We start from the raw sequence: 14,542 nt of genomic DNA, 5'->3' as shown, positions 1-14,542 counted from the left end.
TTTTTACATTGATCAAACATGTATATTTCACTCTTGCTAAATGCTTTTTAAAGGTTGGTGGAAACTACACAATAAAAAGGTAAAGAGTTTGTATTTTCTGAAAATAGGTGTATTAATGCTATAATGCACCCTTGTGCTTTACAAAGTGCCACTGGAAGTACACATGTGGAATCACAAAAATCAATATAGTCTCCCGACCAATTATCCAGAGCGCAAATATGGAATCTCAAACACTAATCCATAATGTATCTATATAGCATCTAGGTATAACCTTATCATTAGCAAAGGACTATGTGGAATCAGTTTTGTGCGTGCCACAAGATACCGTCTCTTAAGTGGCTTTGTTTGAGGTTAGTATTTCTAAGTTGGAATTCATATTTCCTCAACTATTGTTAATCTAAGGATCATTATAGTACGTACATTAATCACTTGTGCATGCATGTTTTCTAAAAGTGTTAGAACTTGTTACAGAATATTCTAGCCACTTACACATTGGGTAACTAGCTGGAGTTAGGTGTGACTGATTAGCATTTGTGCTGTTTTATAAGCGTGATTTTTTTCTTGCGCAGAATTAAGTCAATGATTTTAATCAATCAATTAAAATGCATTTTGTTTCCCTTTCATCTCAACACATTTCTTGCTATTTCAGTGAGCTCTTCTAGTATATACAACAAAAACGATTTCCAATTATTATTTCTCAAATGCAGATATCTTGTTAAACAGCTTTCATGATGGTTCCTGTGCCGATTTATATGTGCATGCAGGATCTTATTCTACTGAGAGGCCTACTTAAAGTCTCTAAAGTTATTTTCTTGTGTAACTTACTGGGGTATATGCTACATGTTTCCAGCATTAGAGTATCGCTGTATGGGTTTATAATGAGAAACAAAATGTAAAGGGGGGGTGAGGGCGGTGCAACTGTGGGGCTTTGATCCGGGATACCACAGGTGCATGCCTCACAGCCATTAAGGGGACGTGAGAGGACTGTTGATAGGATTATCAGATGCTACCTGGCAGAGATGTTGGGATCCGGTAAAAAAATTACACCAGATGGTCAAATCCAATTTACACAGTTTAACTATCTGCACCATACATACTTCTCGCCAGACAGGTTAGGAAAAATGTACACAGGCACTAAGGCGCTGTGCCCCAGATGTCAGCAAGCTGAAGCGGACTTTCTTATGTCCACTAATAGCGGAGGTTTGACAAACAGTAACCTCCTGCATATTAGAAGTTACTACCTCTAGACTGTCACGAGGCCCCACTTGTTGTGTTCTCAATAGTGGGGTAGTGACCAAACAGACAAAAAAGTTGGTGGAGTTTCAAGGAATAGCACTTGTCCTTGCGAAACGCCGCATCACCATGTCCTGGATGGGGACGCCTGCTCCCAGCATAGCAGACAGACATGGTTCGTTGGACCTCTGCAGAGCTTTCGGTTTCGACAGATGCCAGGACCAGGGATCGGAGATGTAACCTTGTGGAACAATGGGATGACTACTTGACAGAAAGGTGTGCTCACGCCAGTTGATCAGATTGTTGATGGCTAGACGTGGTACCTTGCATAGTTATTCTTTGTGAACGGATAGCTCCCTGACAGGAGATACGGCTCATGTCTCTTGTGAATTGGAGGAGGAAGGCGGCGGGAGGGCAAGCTGAGCTGGTTCTTGATTTGTTGAGGAGGTGCTCCGCTAAGTTCACATACCTGCTACTATGGAATGCAGGCAAAGGGACAGCTGATCTCATTATATTGTGTTTCTTCCTTTGTCCAGGCACCCATGTATTGAAATGTTGGGTATTTAGGCAGACACATTAATAAAACTGTGTCTCGACGTTTAAGGCACTTGTTGTATGTAAAATCATAAATAAAAAATATTTACACACACACAAAAAAAAAAAAAAAAAAAAAATGTGGCTTAAATATTTCACTTCTACAAAGCTGCAGAAATCAGAGGAGGGGACGGTATTTTTACATTCCATGTTTTTGCCAAGGGAAAGATTTTTAAGCTTGGAGTCTGATAAGGCAAGAAAGATAGGGCACTCTATGGGCCAGAACCCATTCAAGTTAGTCACAATCCCATTGCAGAATGATTGCGCTTTAGAATGGAAATTAATAATAGCAGTCATGAAAATCTGGCAGTCATTTAGTGGAAGCTTTTGCAGAAACAAGATGTGTCTACATCTGGGAGCAAAAGAGTCAAAACTGGCTCTAAACATGAACATTTATTAGAGGTAAAACTTGTGGGATGCAAACAGTCAAACGAGCATTTGCAATGCTATAGGTCTTGCATTTGCTTGACTTAAAGCTACTGGCTTTGTAAATTCATAACTGGACTCTTGTTGCCACATGAATTAGTCAACTCTGCCTCCTAATTTCATCTTTTTCTGCCATATAATTCCAGTCGCCCTGCATACAACTAAAGCAATTTCATTTACCTTCTTCCTCTATCTGCAGCACACAATGAAAATGTTGCTATTTAGCATCCTAATTGAAATCTGCCTTGCTAATTCCAAAAGAAAGGCATTTTTACCTCCCCTTCATCAGAGTTGCTGGCTGGCTAGCACAATTCTCCAAAAAAGACACAAGACAGCCACAGAGGAGAAATAAACTAGAGGGGTCACCCAAACATATTAAGAGTGTTCAAACAGTCATAGTGTAATCATGATGTTAATTTATTACAATTATGACCATGATTCAGGATAAGGAGAGATTATTAAAATATATACAATTATCATATAAACCATTATCAGAAACACACTTCTGGCATTAGATTGTAATGCTCAAAACAGCCCCTAGAGGGCACCATAACCCAAATATCATTTGTAAGAAACAAGGTCATGTAACCATATTGTTAGCCCGTAGAGGGCAAAATCCCATGAAAAAAAACAGAAGGTAATGCAGTGTAACCATATATTTTGCCCCTAGAGGGTGTTTTAGGGCTAGCAGGCCTATGCAATGATATTACAAACAAGGCCTTTAAAACTAAATTTCTCTCAGCTGTAAAACAAAAGTTCTAGCCTTGAGAAAGCTTAGAAGACACTTAACGGTGGGAGGCGTTATTATTTTAGGGTCCCCACTAACCTAGTGTGGGGACCCGAGATGATGTACAGTCAGCCCCTGGAGTGCATAACCACATGAAAAAAGAATATGAGAAAGTAATACAGTGTAACCATATATTTAGACCCTAGAAAACATAGCACATTACACATTTACAAGGCTAACAGGCCTATTGCAATGAAAATGCAAACAAGGCCCATATAACATAACTTCTCCCAGCTGTAAAACAAAAGTTCCAGCCATGACAGAGCTTAAAAAGATAATGAATAGAGGTAGGGGTTAGATGATGTGGACAGAAAGAGCAAATCACTGTCAATGTTTTGAAGGTGGTCCCATTGTCCTAGGAACACCACAGGCTGAGTTAAGAACAAAAATGTTCTGTAAAAGTAATGCCCTGCAAAGCATTATGGGACTAGTTTCCGTGCCACGAATATTTTAGTATGTTGCTATGAGTGTAATGCTTAGAACCACCTCTAGAGGACACCACAATGAAAATAGCATTTGTAAGAAATATGGTCATGTAACTATATAGTTAGCCCCTAGAGGACATAACCACACAAAAACAAAAAATGGCATTCAATAATGCAATGTAACCATATATTTAGTCCCTAAAGGGCATAGTGCATTACACATTTTTAGGGGTAGCAGGTCTATAACAATTATATTATAAGCAAGGCCCTAAAAAAACAAGCTATACACAGCTGTAAAACAAAAGACCCAGCCATGAGTGCTTAAAAAGACACTGAATGGTGGGAGAAGTTATTATTTTGGGGTCCCCACTAACCTAGTGTGGGTGCCCAAAGATGAGCTAAAAAGAAAGAGCATGTTGTTGTGAACGTTTTGGTGGTGGTGGTACCATAGGCCTAGGATCACTACAGGCTGAGTTACGGGCAAAAATGCTTTGTGAAAGTAATGCCCTGCAAAGCATTATGGGACAAGTTTCCAGAGTGCAGTGAATATCTTAGTATCGGCTCTCCCACTGTGATGGATGAGCCGCTTTTGCTTTAAAGATTTCTGTTTTACTTAAATCATCTGCAAATTTCAGGTGTTTTCAGGGGAGAGCCACATAAAAGGACTCCGATTAGGTAACTGAACAATGTGACCAGTGCACCAATACCACAGACAGAGTTCACGCGGTTGTGCCTGCTCACGCTGTAAGCGTCAAGGCCATCATGCAGCACGAAGGGGACAGACAAAATGGTTTTTTTTAAAACATTGTTTGACCAAGCTGAAGTATATCTGCAATCATGCAATAATCCATGTAACAGAGGCAGTCTGTAAAGCATGACAAAAATAGCCTTGAGGCGGGACAAACGTAAAGCACGATTTACCAATGATATCAAGTGATTTTTGAAAGGCAAGCTCAAAAACGAATGAAAGTGATGGCCGTGAGATGGACCTTATTTAAAGCCCAAAATACTTACAACAGGTCAAAGAGCTTGAGCGCTCGACCTAAAAAGTATGTTTCACTAATCACAAAAACTGGGGGGAACCGAGATGCTAGGCGGGTTGTGGGGTGCTCCAGTATGTACTGAAGGAAGCAGGCAATGACCCCAAAAAATATTTTTTCTGCACTTTGCTAATTTTACGACCTATTAAGTCACCTATTGCTCTTAAAAGCATATTGATTCAGCCCCATGAAAACAGGACAAATCACCATTCTAATTTTTAAAAGCTTATTTTTGGGATGGAAAAGCATTATGGCCATGCAAACCAAGGGCTGATAAGAGCCCCCTCAGAGTAATCAGTAACAACAACACTTCTTCACTGCTTATTTAAAAACCAGAGTGAAATTGAAAGATCGTATAGTCTCACATAAAACTATGCAAAGGAATACAAAAAAAAGTTGAAAGTTTAGAAAAAACACAAAAACACTTAGAAACGGACTAATGGTAGTGATAAATAGCGATCTGTGGGACAGTTAACACTTGTAAAGAATAGAATAAAACACTATGCTGCATATCATAGATCTTTATACACAAACTGTCAAGTACCTAGGAGTTTAAGTGTTGATCAATGTATTTTGTATTATCAACAGATTCATTTAAAGGCACAACACTAATATTATGAAAAATTAACTGCATTCTTAGTCTGTTTTTCTCCATTTGCTTGCCCATCTCAATTGTGATATTGTTTTACACAGTGGGTCAGGTAGCACTTGTCTCAATCTGGGGCTGTTAAGCCTGCAGCTTTTTCCAAGACTGGAAAGTATGTCATACAGAGTTTTAGAACTGTTACAATATAAAAGTAATAAAAAAGAAAGGACTATCCATATAATAAAATAGGCAAACAAGCAACCTGGCTGCCTTTTACCTATACGCTATTCAGTCCTGTCTCCCACAAACGACTATCCCTCTTTACACTAGGGTAACCATACCCTCCCTTTCTCCTACCACAGAATAATTTTTAATCAATTATGCCTCACCAAGTTAGCCTTATTTGTGTATTTTATACAACCATTTGTAAAAAAGATGAGCACTGTTCACGTTTGTGTATACTGTATGCGACTGTCCTATGTGATTCACGTTTCTCCTTCCACACCTATGATTGGTATACTTTATTTTCTTGTTTAGTTTTATATTGTACAATTTCTAAATATTGTGCATAAAGCCCCATGCTTAACTGTCCCACAGTAAAACATATTTTGGCTGACCCATTATTTAAAGAAATATTGCAGGGAAGATATCCCAGCTATTTAGGAAAAACAAGAAGACCGACGCCATACTATTTGTACCAAGCCTTTACATGAATCTATTGACATTACAAAATATATGTATAACTAAAACTTACAATTCTTAACTCGTTAGAATCATTTTAGTTCTGTTGTTTTTCTCAGACAAAGTTGTTTTAAGAACGGTCACAGCTGCTCCAATGATTTCAATATTTAATTTGAAGAATAGCATATTCCTTGAATTGGTCAAACAAAATGTATTTTCCACAAATACTCAAAAAATATGAATTATATTTCCTCATCCTTACTACATAAGTATACACAGCAAAGTGAGTAAAAGATAATGCCTTGACAGAAAGTTCTGCCTAAACTGCAGAATGGAAATATAAATCACTCAAAGTGCTATTCCTGAAGTTCATCCGCTACATAATGCTTTGTTGGTAGTTAAAAATTAAATATGTGGTCAACTAAAGTTAGTCTATGAAGAAAAAAAAAAAAAAGTCTTCAATTAAACATACATTTAAACGATGATATTTAGAATTTAGTTTTAGATATTTGCTCCAGTCCTGTAAACACTGGGAGATAAGAATAACACAATATGGTGTGCTGAAGGTTAAAGCACAAAAGATTGTACAGCGAGGTCTTTGGGAGAAAAGCCAATAGAACAAGAATTTGCAATGCAATAGGTCTCGCATTTGTGAGAGTTAGAGATATTGGCGTTGTAAACGACAATGTCTTTCACCTATGTGTTTTGGTTTGGACTGTAACAGATGTTTGTCAGGTGCCACAGCAACCTTCCCATGCCTGTCGCTGCAGGAAAGAGGACACAACAAGGCCGTCATCTTGGGAGTGTTTTTGCCTCATTCCTACAGACTGGCTGTGATACCCTAGAGATGGAACCTATTCTAGTGTGTTTACCTAAACTTTTATAGCACCAAACAAGCCACAAAGAGGCACATTTGTGGCATTTTTGACCCAGAGAATGAGGGGTGGGGGGTCAAAAGAGTTAGAAGCAAAGAAAAGGGGGCAGCCATATATTTCTGTGTGTTAAACTTTTAATGAAATTATTCCTCTACATTGGCAATACCAGTCTAACTTTTAAAACATTGACTATAGACAAAGAATAACAGAAGAGGCAGCGTAACGACGAATAAATTATAGCGCTTTTGTTAAGAATGGCTCCTGCTTTGCAACTCTATGAAATGGCAGAACCTGTATTACCAAGCGCTATTAAAAAAAAAAAATAAAAAAAAAAACAAACACACCACACAAGTTGTTCCCAGGCTGCCCCAACATGAGCCAGACATAGAATCCTAGGGGAGAGGATGTGGTGTAAGGGCCAGTGATGCCGAACTTGGGGCTGGGAAACATGGTAAAAGTCTTGGCACTGGCTCAACATCCTGTGAAAATCACTTAATCTCCCCTTGCTACCAAAAATGAATATTTTTTTGTGTAATGTAACCAGTGCTCATGTACAGCGCTGTAATGCCATTGCATCGAGTTTGCGCTAACTGAACTCTATTTAAAATGGCCAAATTTACATCCAAAGGCTAGAAGTTTTTTGCCATCAAGCTTGAGGTCGTGAAGTGCTTGGGTCTGGAGTCAGGACTCCTTTTCCACCATTTTGGGGACAACACCTTTTGTCATCTTATTGCCCAGAACTAACCTATGTGCTTGGTTGGTGACCCTCTGGAGGTTATCAAGAGTACATGCTATTGCCTAGAGTTCACCTCTACTCAAGTTGGTTGATGCACCCACTGCAGACATCTTGGAAGAACGAGAATGTTGCAGATTACAATCTTGACATAGCTTTTTCATCTCTGCAACGTCATTACAAATGATTTATATCGATTTTGTTAAGAATGACACCTGCTTTGCAGCGCTATGAAATGGCAGAACCTGTATTAGCAAGCGCTATACAAAAAAAACGAGTTATTCCAAGACTACCTCAACACGCACCAGACAAAGAATCCTCAGGGCCACATCTGCTGACTTTGGTGCTGGGGAACTCGGTTTGAGTCTCTCTGCTGGCTTAACATCCTACCCTTGCTACTCAAAATGAATGTGTTCTTATGTAATGTTACAGGTGCTCATGTAAAGTGATGTAATACCTTTGTATCGTGTTCGCGCTTTATAAAACTGCCAAAAAAATAAAGTGGTCCAATACCATTGAGTCGAGTTCGCACTACATAAAACTGCCAAAAAAATGTATTACAAATAAATAAAAAGACCTCGCAGACATAACCGAGAAACAGCAAGATACCCAAAACAAAGTTACAGAAAGAAACAACATACTGCCACGAGCACGAAGCAGCAAGGCAAAATAAAAAAATAGTGCACCACACTAAGGGACATGCCCGATCATGCAATAATCCATGTAATAGGGTTAGTCTCCAAGGTGGTAACAAAACTGCCTCATGGTGGGACAAATGTAAAGTATTTACCAACGACATCAAAGGATTTTTGTAAGACTGGCCCAGGAACGAATGAAAGTGATGGGCGTGGTTAAAGCCCACAGAATAGATTACAGCATGTCAAAAAGAGCAGCGCTTGTACGCTGCTGTGCTTAACCTAAAAATAAAAAAATAAAAGTATCCCCTGTGACAATTACACCATGGGAAGCTAAAACAAAACCAATGTCTCCACAGCAACCAGAAGAAAACGGGGCCATTTTAACATGACATTGAGGCATGGGAAAAGCTATGTTATCCTGCATGAATGAGAGGCACAATTTCAGACATGCCCATAAGCATGCATTCTAAGGGTTGGAAAAAAGGGCATAGGGTATTTTATCTCCAATTACAACTCAACAAAAACAAAACAGATGCAGGTCTATGGCATACCAGCTAGTGGTCCCAGTTTTGCTCTAACTGGATGAAATCTGAAACCCCATCAACATTTGTTTGGTTCCAAAATCACTCCATTAAGGGTGAACATGTTTTGCACAGTATAATCCCTGACAGTGGAGAGACAATTAAAGAGTGAATTTTCTCCAACACATTTGTGTAGCTGAAACAATGCTCTTTTTGGAACATAGCGATCTGCGGCTTTGTGATCCGAGTTTAACTTGTTTAGAAAAGCACTGTTTCTAAGAACGTACAAACGGCAAAATGATCCATCAGGGTTCTAATCTCGAGGCAAGTTGACCTCTTTTTCCAAAACAGGTCACCAAATTAAAATCTTACAAAGGACTTAAAATGCATTCACGTTGGAGACTTAAGGTATAAGCAAACAATTAATTCCAAAAGCCATGGTAAACCCTAGTAGCCTACTAGAAGACCCCTTGTTTCAAACCTTCACAAATTAAAACACACAAGACTAATTAAGCCATTTACAAATCTGGAAATCTCATTATGTTTAGTCTGCCAATACAATTATAGCTTTATAGTAAGGCCACAAATATTTGTTGTGCTTAAGTTGCATTTTCTGCCCTTCAGCATCAAGAAGCGATTAGTGCAATGAATGCCCTCTAGACGCTTAAAAAACATTAAACACGTAAATCACAAAAGCAATAGGATACAAACTAAATAAATAAAAAGAATGGGTAAAGGCAACACGTCAAAAACTGAACATTAAAAAAAAAAAAAAAAAAAAAAAACATTTAAAATAAAATCGAATACATCATAAATGCAAGTCAATAAAAGTTACACATGATCTGCGATTATGGTGCATAGTATGTCAGAACAAAAACAAACAACAACGTACTACAGCCATATGCATACAAAGCTCTGGCAATACAGACCCAACCAAAATTAATTTCTGACCCTTAAGAGATGTGCTGACATCAATGCATTAACATTAACGCTGCTGCAATGTGGAGCAGTCCATTCTTTTCAGTACTGGCTTGCAAATTTTAAACAAATTTCACAACCATAGCGAGCAGAATTATCCACTTACTCATAAAATATACACACAAGATCTCAGGCCCCGAACTGCTTGTCATACAATTATTAATCGAAATTGACTTTTAGTTTATTAAATCTTTTCATAATAATCTTTGTTGGCAGTCTCTTACAATTTCTTAGTACAATAGTCTGGTTGTGATGTCAAAGTTATCGCTTCAGCTACAGCAGTTACTTTAGGACATCCAAACAAGATTTTCTGAATAAGGGGAACTGTACAAGAATTATTGTTAGTTTTGATTCAAGTAACTAGTAATAACAAAGATGCAAAAACATTTATGTAATAACTGTGAATGAATGGACTAAAAATCAATTCAGATTTAATAACTGCATAACCAGCACCAGATTAGAAAAGCTATTCTTTTTACATATCACGGTTGGTCAGAATGCATCACAGGGAACTGATGTCTGAGGCTTTAATGCAGGGCTATATATCCTGTCACCACGCACTGTTTGTGATGACAGCAGTCTGGAAAGTAGCTACAACACTAGATATGCATCACCTTCACATGTTTTATAGTACTGATCTTGTGTTTTAGTTTACAGAGTACACAATGCAATATTAATGTTGCTGTAAGCCAATAACTTACCAATAATACTGTGGCTTGATTACAACAAAGAAAAAAAAATAAACACCCTCTACAAATGTGCATTTAAGCCTAATGTTAATGATACATACAAGAACAGGCAATTTTAAACCAAGACAATATTCATAACATTAATGCACGTCTTTGTGTGTCTCTAGGTGTGCTTAGTTGACAGTATACTGATGGAACGTAAGGGGGAAACCCTGCCTCCACTAGGATGATGCATTTTGAGAGCAATGTAGAAGTGAGGAAAAAGAATGCAAGTGTGCACACAGCGCTGCATGTCTCTACGGGATATCAAGAGCAAGACAGTACATATAAAACAGGGACATACATCAAAGTATACGCCAAGCATGATAGACAGCAATTCGGAATGAAACATACCTTAGGATAAAGTGTTGATGCCTTTCTGCGTTGTGCTAGAGTCTGTGAGGCAGGTTTCTCTACTGCTTCTTCGCTGGCGGCCAACACAGAGCATATCCTACCTAGAATTACAAATGCAAACACGGTAAGTTTTTCGGCAAGCATCCACAGCTCTAATTTGGATGGCCTTCCCCACAGAGAAAGATTAACATTTTAAATACTTAATCTATTCATACTCTGCCATTTACAAGGTGATAATGATATAGGTTTTCTAAAGGAGGACGTACAAATTACAGCACAATAGAATCAGACCTGATAGTCATCTAAAACATGACCTTTTCCAAGCTGTCTTTCCACTGTGCATAAGTGACCTTTATTATTTTTCTCACTCCAAACAACATCTAGTTACTCGAAGAAACAAGCAAAATGAAAGATAGAATTAGAGGACAGTACAGTTTTAAAAGATGGGAAGAATCCAAGATATGTTGGTGTCACTCAATTGTATATACAGCACGCAACAACCTTCTGTGATGGTTTATATACCCAACATTAGACCGAATTTAGCAGCACTCCATTTGAGACCATGTGATTGGTGAAAGTCAAAACTCGTCTTGCAGACATTAGAAATGTGAGGTTATAAGGGTCTATGTTAAACTTTTACAACTTAAGAGATTGTTGGGTCAAGGCCCAAGTTTCCCCACAAGAACCTTATGACAGAGGAATACAGAAAGGTTGGTTTCAACGGACACTGACCTTAGCTATCAGATGCAGAACATTCTCATATCTTACCTCTGTACCTTCCAGAGTCCTATAATAGTCACTGTGGCCTAGGCCATTGCAAAACGTGAGAAGTGCAACAACATAAAATACCATAAAGGTCAGTGAAGACCACGCAACTTATTAACGAGTCCCAGAAACGGAAAATACCAAACTAGCAGCAGTTCAGGACAAAGTCTCCAGTGCACCCATCGCCACCCATATTGCCCATCCCCAAAGGTCCTGCTGCTTGACCTACCAGAAGCAGATGCAGCACTTAAGATGGAGTTCCAAACAGTACTGGGAGGTGGAACTGTGTAGCGGCTGACAGTAGGCAAAGGTCTTGCAGTTTGGAGCCCCTGGTCTCTTAGATAACTGGGAAGACAGCAGTGCCTCCACCTACTGGGAAGCAAAACAGGATTGTTAATGGCCACGCCGATATACTAGGGACCAATTTGTCAGGTCCTCTATTAACGGCTTTTTTCTTCGTCTCATCTGATTTTCTTTTGCACATGCTCTCGAATGGAAGCTTGCCTATCAAGTGTTTTTTAACTGCAGGTTTATTTGCCAGCTACAATACCACAGGATAAATAAAAACAAAAGTGTCCGGTTTAGGAAGCGCAAAGATTTATATCATCGCTGATCACCGACTGACAAACTGGATGGTGCACTGCTTGTTCCACTTGACAACTCCATTTAAATTAAGTAGCGTGGAAGAAAAAGTAAAGAGCAGTTAATTCAAGGATGTTTACTCTAATAGAGTTGGTTCTTTAATGCACCCTTAATCTCTAAATCTAACAGTATGGAGTATTTGAAGGGTAAGTACTTTCCATTTTTTTTCTTTAACTGTAGACAGCTATTCTCCCCAAGCGAAAGCCGAACGAGATATGAGACAGACCACCGACAGTAGCATGTGATAAAAGGGCGATACCCCTCACCTATGAAACTCCCCATTAAGACTACGAGCCCCTGCCCTACAAAAATAATTCGATTAGAGTGCAGGGCAGAGACACTAAACAGCTTTAAACGAAGCACCACCTAGTCAGTTTACTGCGGATGACAGTACCGTATTTCATCCACTCCTTCAATCAACTCCCTTGGAGACAATTATACAAAGATGAACACGTGTTGAAATCCCTTCCTAACACACTATACAATGTGACATCTCAGAAATCAGGAGGGCCCATGAAACGCAGTGGTGTACAGAAGGGCCTGTGAAAAACACATTATGGTTCCTCAAAACCTAGAGAACTCCAGCACACTCATTTTAGTTCTAAATGATAAACACCTACAGAAGATCTCACTCGTGGTAAATGCAGTAAATAGTCCAAAACATTAAAAGACTTAACAATGAAAGTACTTCTCCAAGGCTAATATACGGGTGGGATAAGCACTTCTAGAGCACTCTAACAAACACAGGTTCTTCCCAAAAGCAAGGTGTAAACATCCCAAAACGAATGATGCACTTCAAAAGACTTTTACAAGATTCTGACAGCGTCTGTGCCCTGCTCGGTAACTCACGAGCACTCTAGACTGCACTGTTGTCAACGCGGAGTAAGGAAAAAGATGAGGAGCAGGTCTGCCCAGCAGAGAGGTAAGTACGGTGGCTGAGATAGCATAGACAACAACTGCAAAAATGTAAGAAACGGAACACCCCGAACGACTACTTACAGCCCTCATGGCGGCCTCGGTGGCGGCGATGGCCCGAGGTGGGCTGTAGAAATAGAAGACCAGTCGGCCTGGACACAGAAGCGGCACTCTACAGCGAAGACAGTGGGTGGGACCTAGCCCGGAGCAGGGGTGCTCGGAACTGAAGGCAAGTGACTGAGGAGGACGCAGGAGGTGACGCGCAAGTGACGCACATAAAGGCCGCGTGGCTCTCGGCTATGGATAGTTGCACGCAGCAAGCGGTGAGTTGCAGTCCTGGTGGGCCAAAGAAGAGGCGGAATCTTTTCACCAGTACCGAAATCTTCTCTTCGCATCACAAAGGCCTTGCAGTTCTCGGTCCTGGGCGTTGTATCACTGACCAGTTTCGTCCAACCACCTCTATTTCAAGTAATTAAGAAAAAAACATATCTCCCTTCAAAAGAAGCGCAACAAGTCACATCCTACTAGAAGAAGCCCAACCACGTAAACGAAAAAACGACAATTTTTTAAATAAAGCTGTATATTCCCATGCAAACTAAAATAAACTATATAACACAAAGGCTTCTTCTTCCTTATAGGTGTAACTTCAGAAAGTTATGTGAAGGTTGCTAAAACAGCCAGCCGTCTGTAGAAGACCTACTACCGGCCATGGAGTTGTTGAAACAGTTCTATGTGCAGCCATTGTTTTTGAATACTCTTTCGTGATTTTATTTAGTCATTAATCGAAGGGTTTCAGATTTATTTTACTATGTTTCTAAAGTTGATTTCACTGCAACGCGTATTTTTCGAAGCGGATAGTAAATAGGTGTTTTTAACCCCGTTTCCTAGGGGCGAATCCGTGATTTCAAAAGGAAGTGTCTCCATTTCAAGATGGTCACCACCTTACTGTTGTCCGAGTCTTATTTATGTTTTGATGACGTTGGTCAGAAGTACTGGGTTACAGTAGTTACAGTAACTGTGTTTCCTGTAAGGTGATGCCTTGTGTCAAAGTCTATAGACAGATAGATATTAGAAGGTGAATGATCACAAGAAAATAACAGCCAGCAATATTCGGAGATCCCAAAGGATACGAGTCACAAAGAAAATAAATATCCCAAAAAAGAAAAAAGACTCAAAATGGACCCCCCAATCCCTGGGGTCAAATACAGTTTAAAAAGGGAGGGGGCTCCGTGGCCCCCATCTTTGAGCCTCATTACCAGGGGCATAGCTATAGGTGGGGTGCCCCCCCCCCCCCCTGTATATTTTGGTGAATACTTGGGTACAGGTGCTTTCAGTCCGGTATGAAGAGTTGTCTGTTGGATTTCACCTGGGATTTTTGCATGCACAGATTGGCATGGCAGAACACATACACACACTCTCTCATGTTTGTTTTGTAAGTCCTAAAAATGTTGATCATTTTACAAAATACTGTGTGTCTCGTACTTCGATCTCATACCAATCTGCATTGCTCTCCCTTTCCACTGTCCTTTAATCCCTTATCATGTGCCCTGCTTGTCGTATAATGTATTTTAACATTGTATGTTAACGTGATTGTCAGGAAATCTGATGCCCATACCCCCCC

At 39.6% G+C, this 14,542-nt stretch overlaps 1 protein-coding gene across 2 annotated transcripts in view; it reads right to left on the bottom strand.

Annotated features, from left to right (window-relative positions):
- Positions 1–13,149, bottom strand: part of AKT2 (AKT serine/threonine kinase 2) — a 524,320-nt gene extending 511,171 nt beyond the window's left edge. Inside the window, exons 1-3 of one of the 2 annotated variants that reach the window (XM_069207237.1) lie at positions 13,006–13,149; positions 11,594–11,736; positions 10,600–10,700 (exon numbers count right to left, since the gene is read on the bottom strand). The gene's annotated coding sequence lies outside the window, so the exon portion shown is untranslated. The remainder of the gene's footprint in view (positions 1–10,599; positions 10,701–11,593; positions 11,737–13,005) is intronic. The other variant, XM_069207238.1, reaches the window with a different exon arrangement.
- Between the last annotated feature and the right edge of the window lie 1,393 nt (positions 13,150–14,542).

The sequence above is a fragment of the Pleurodeles waltl genome, chromosome 9 (genome assembly GCF_031143425.1).
Source record: "Pleurodeles waltl isolate 20211129_DDA chromosome 9, aPleWal1.hap1.20221129, whole genome shotgun sequence".
Lineage (NCBI taxonomy): Eukaryota > Metazoa > Chordata > Amphibia > Caudata > Salamandridae > Pleurodeles > Pleurodeles waltl.
The sequence above is the reverse complement of the archived record's forward strand: the minus strand, read 5'-3'. Positions and strand labels throughout refer to the sequence as shown.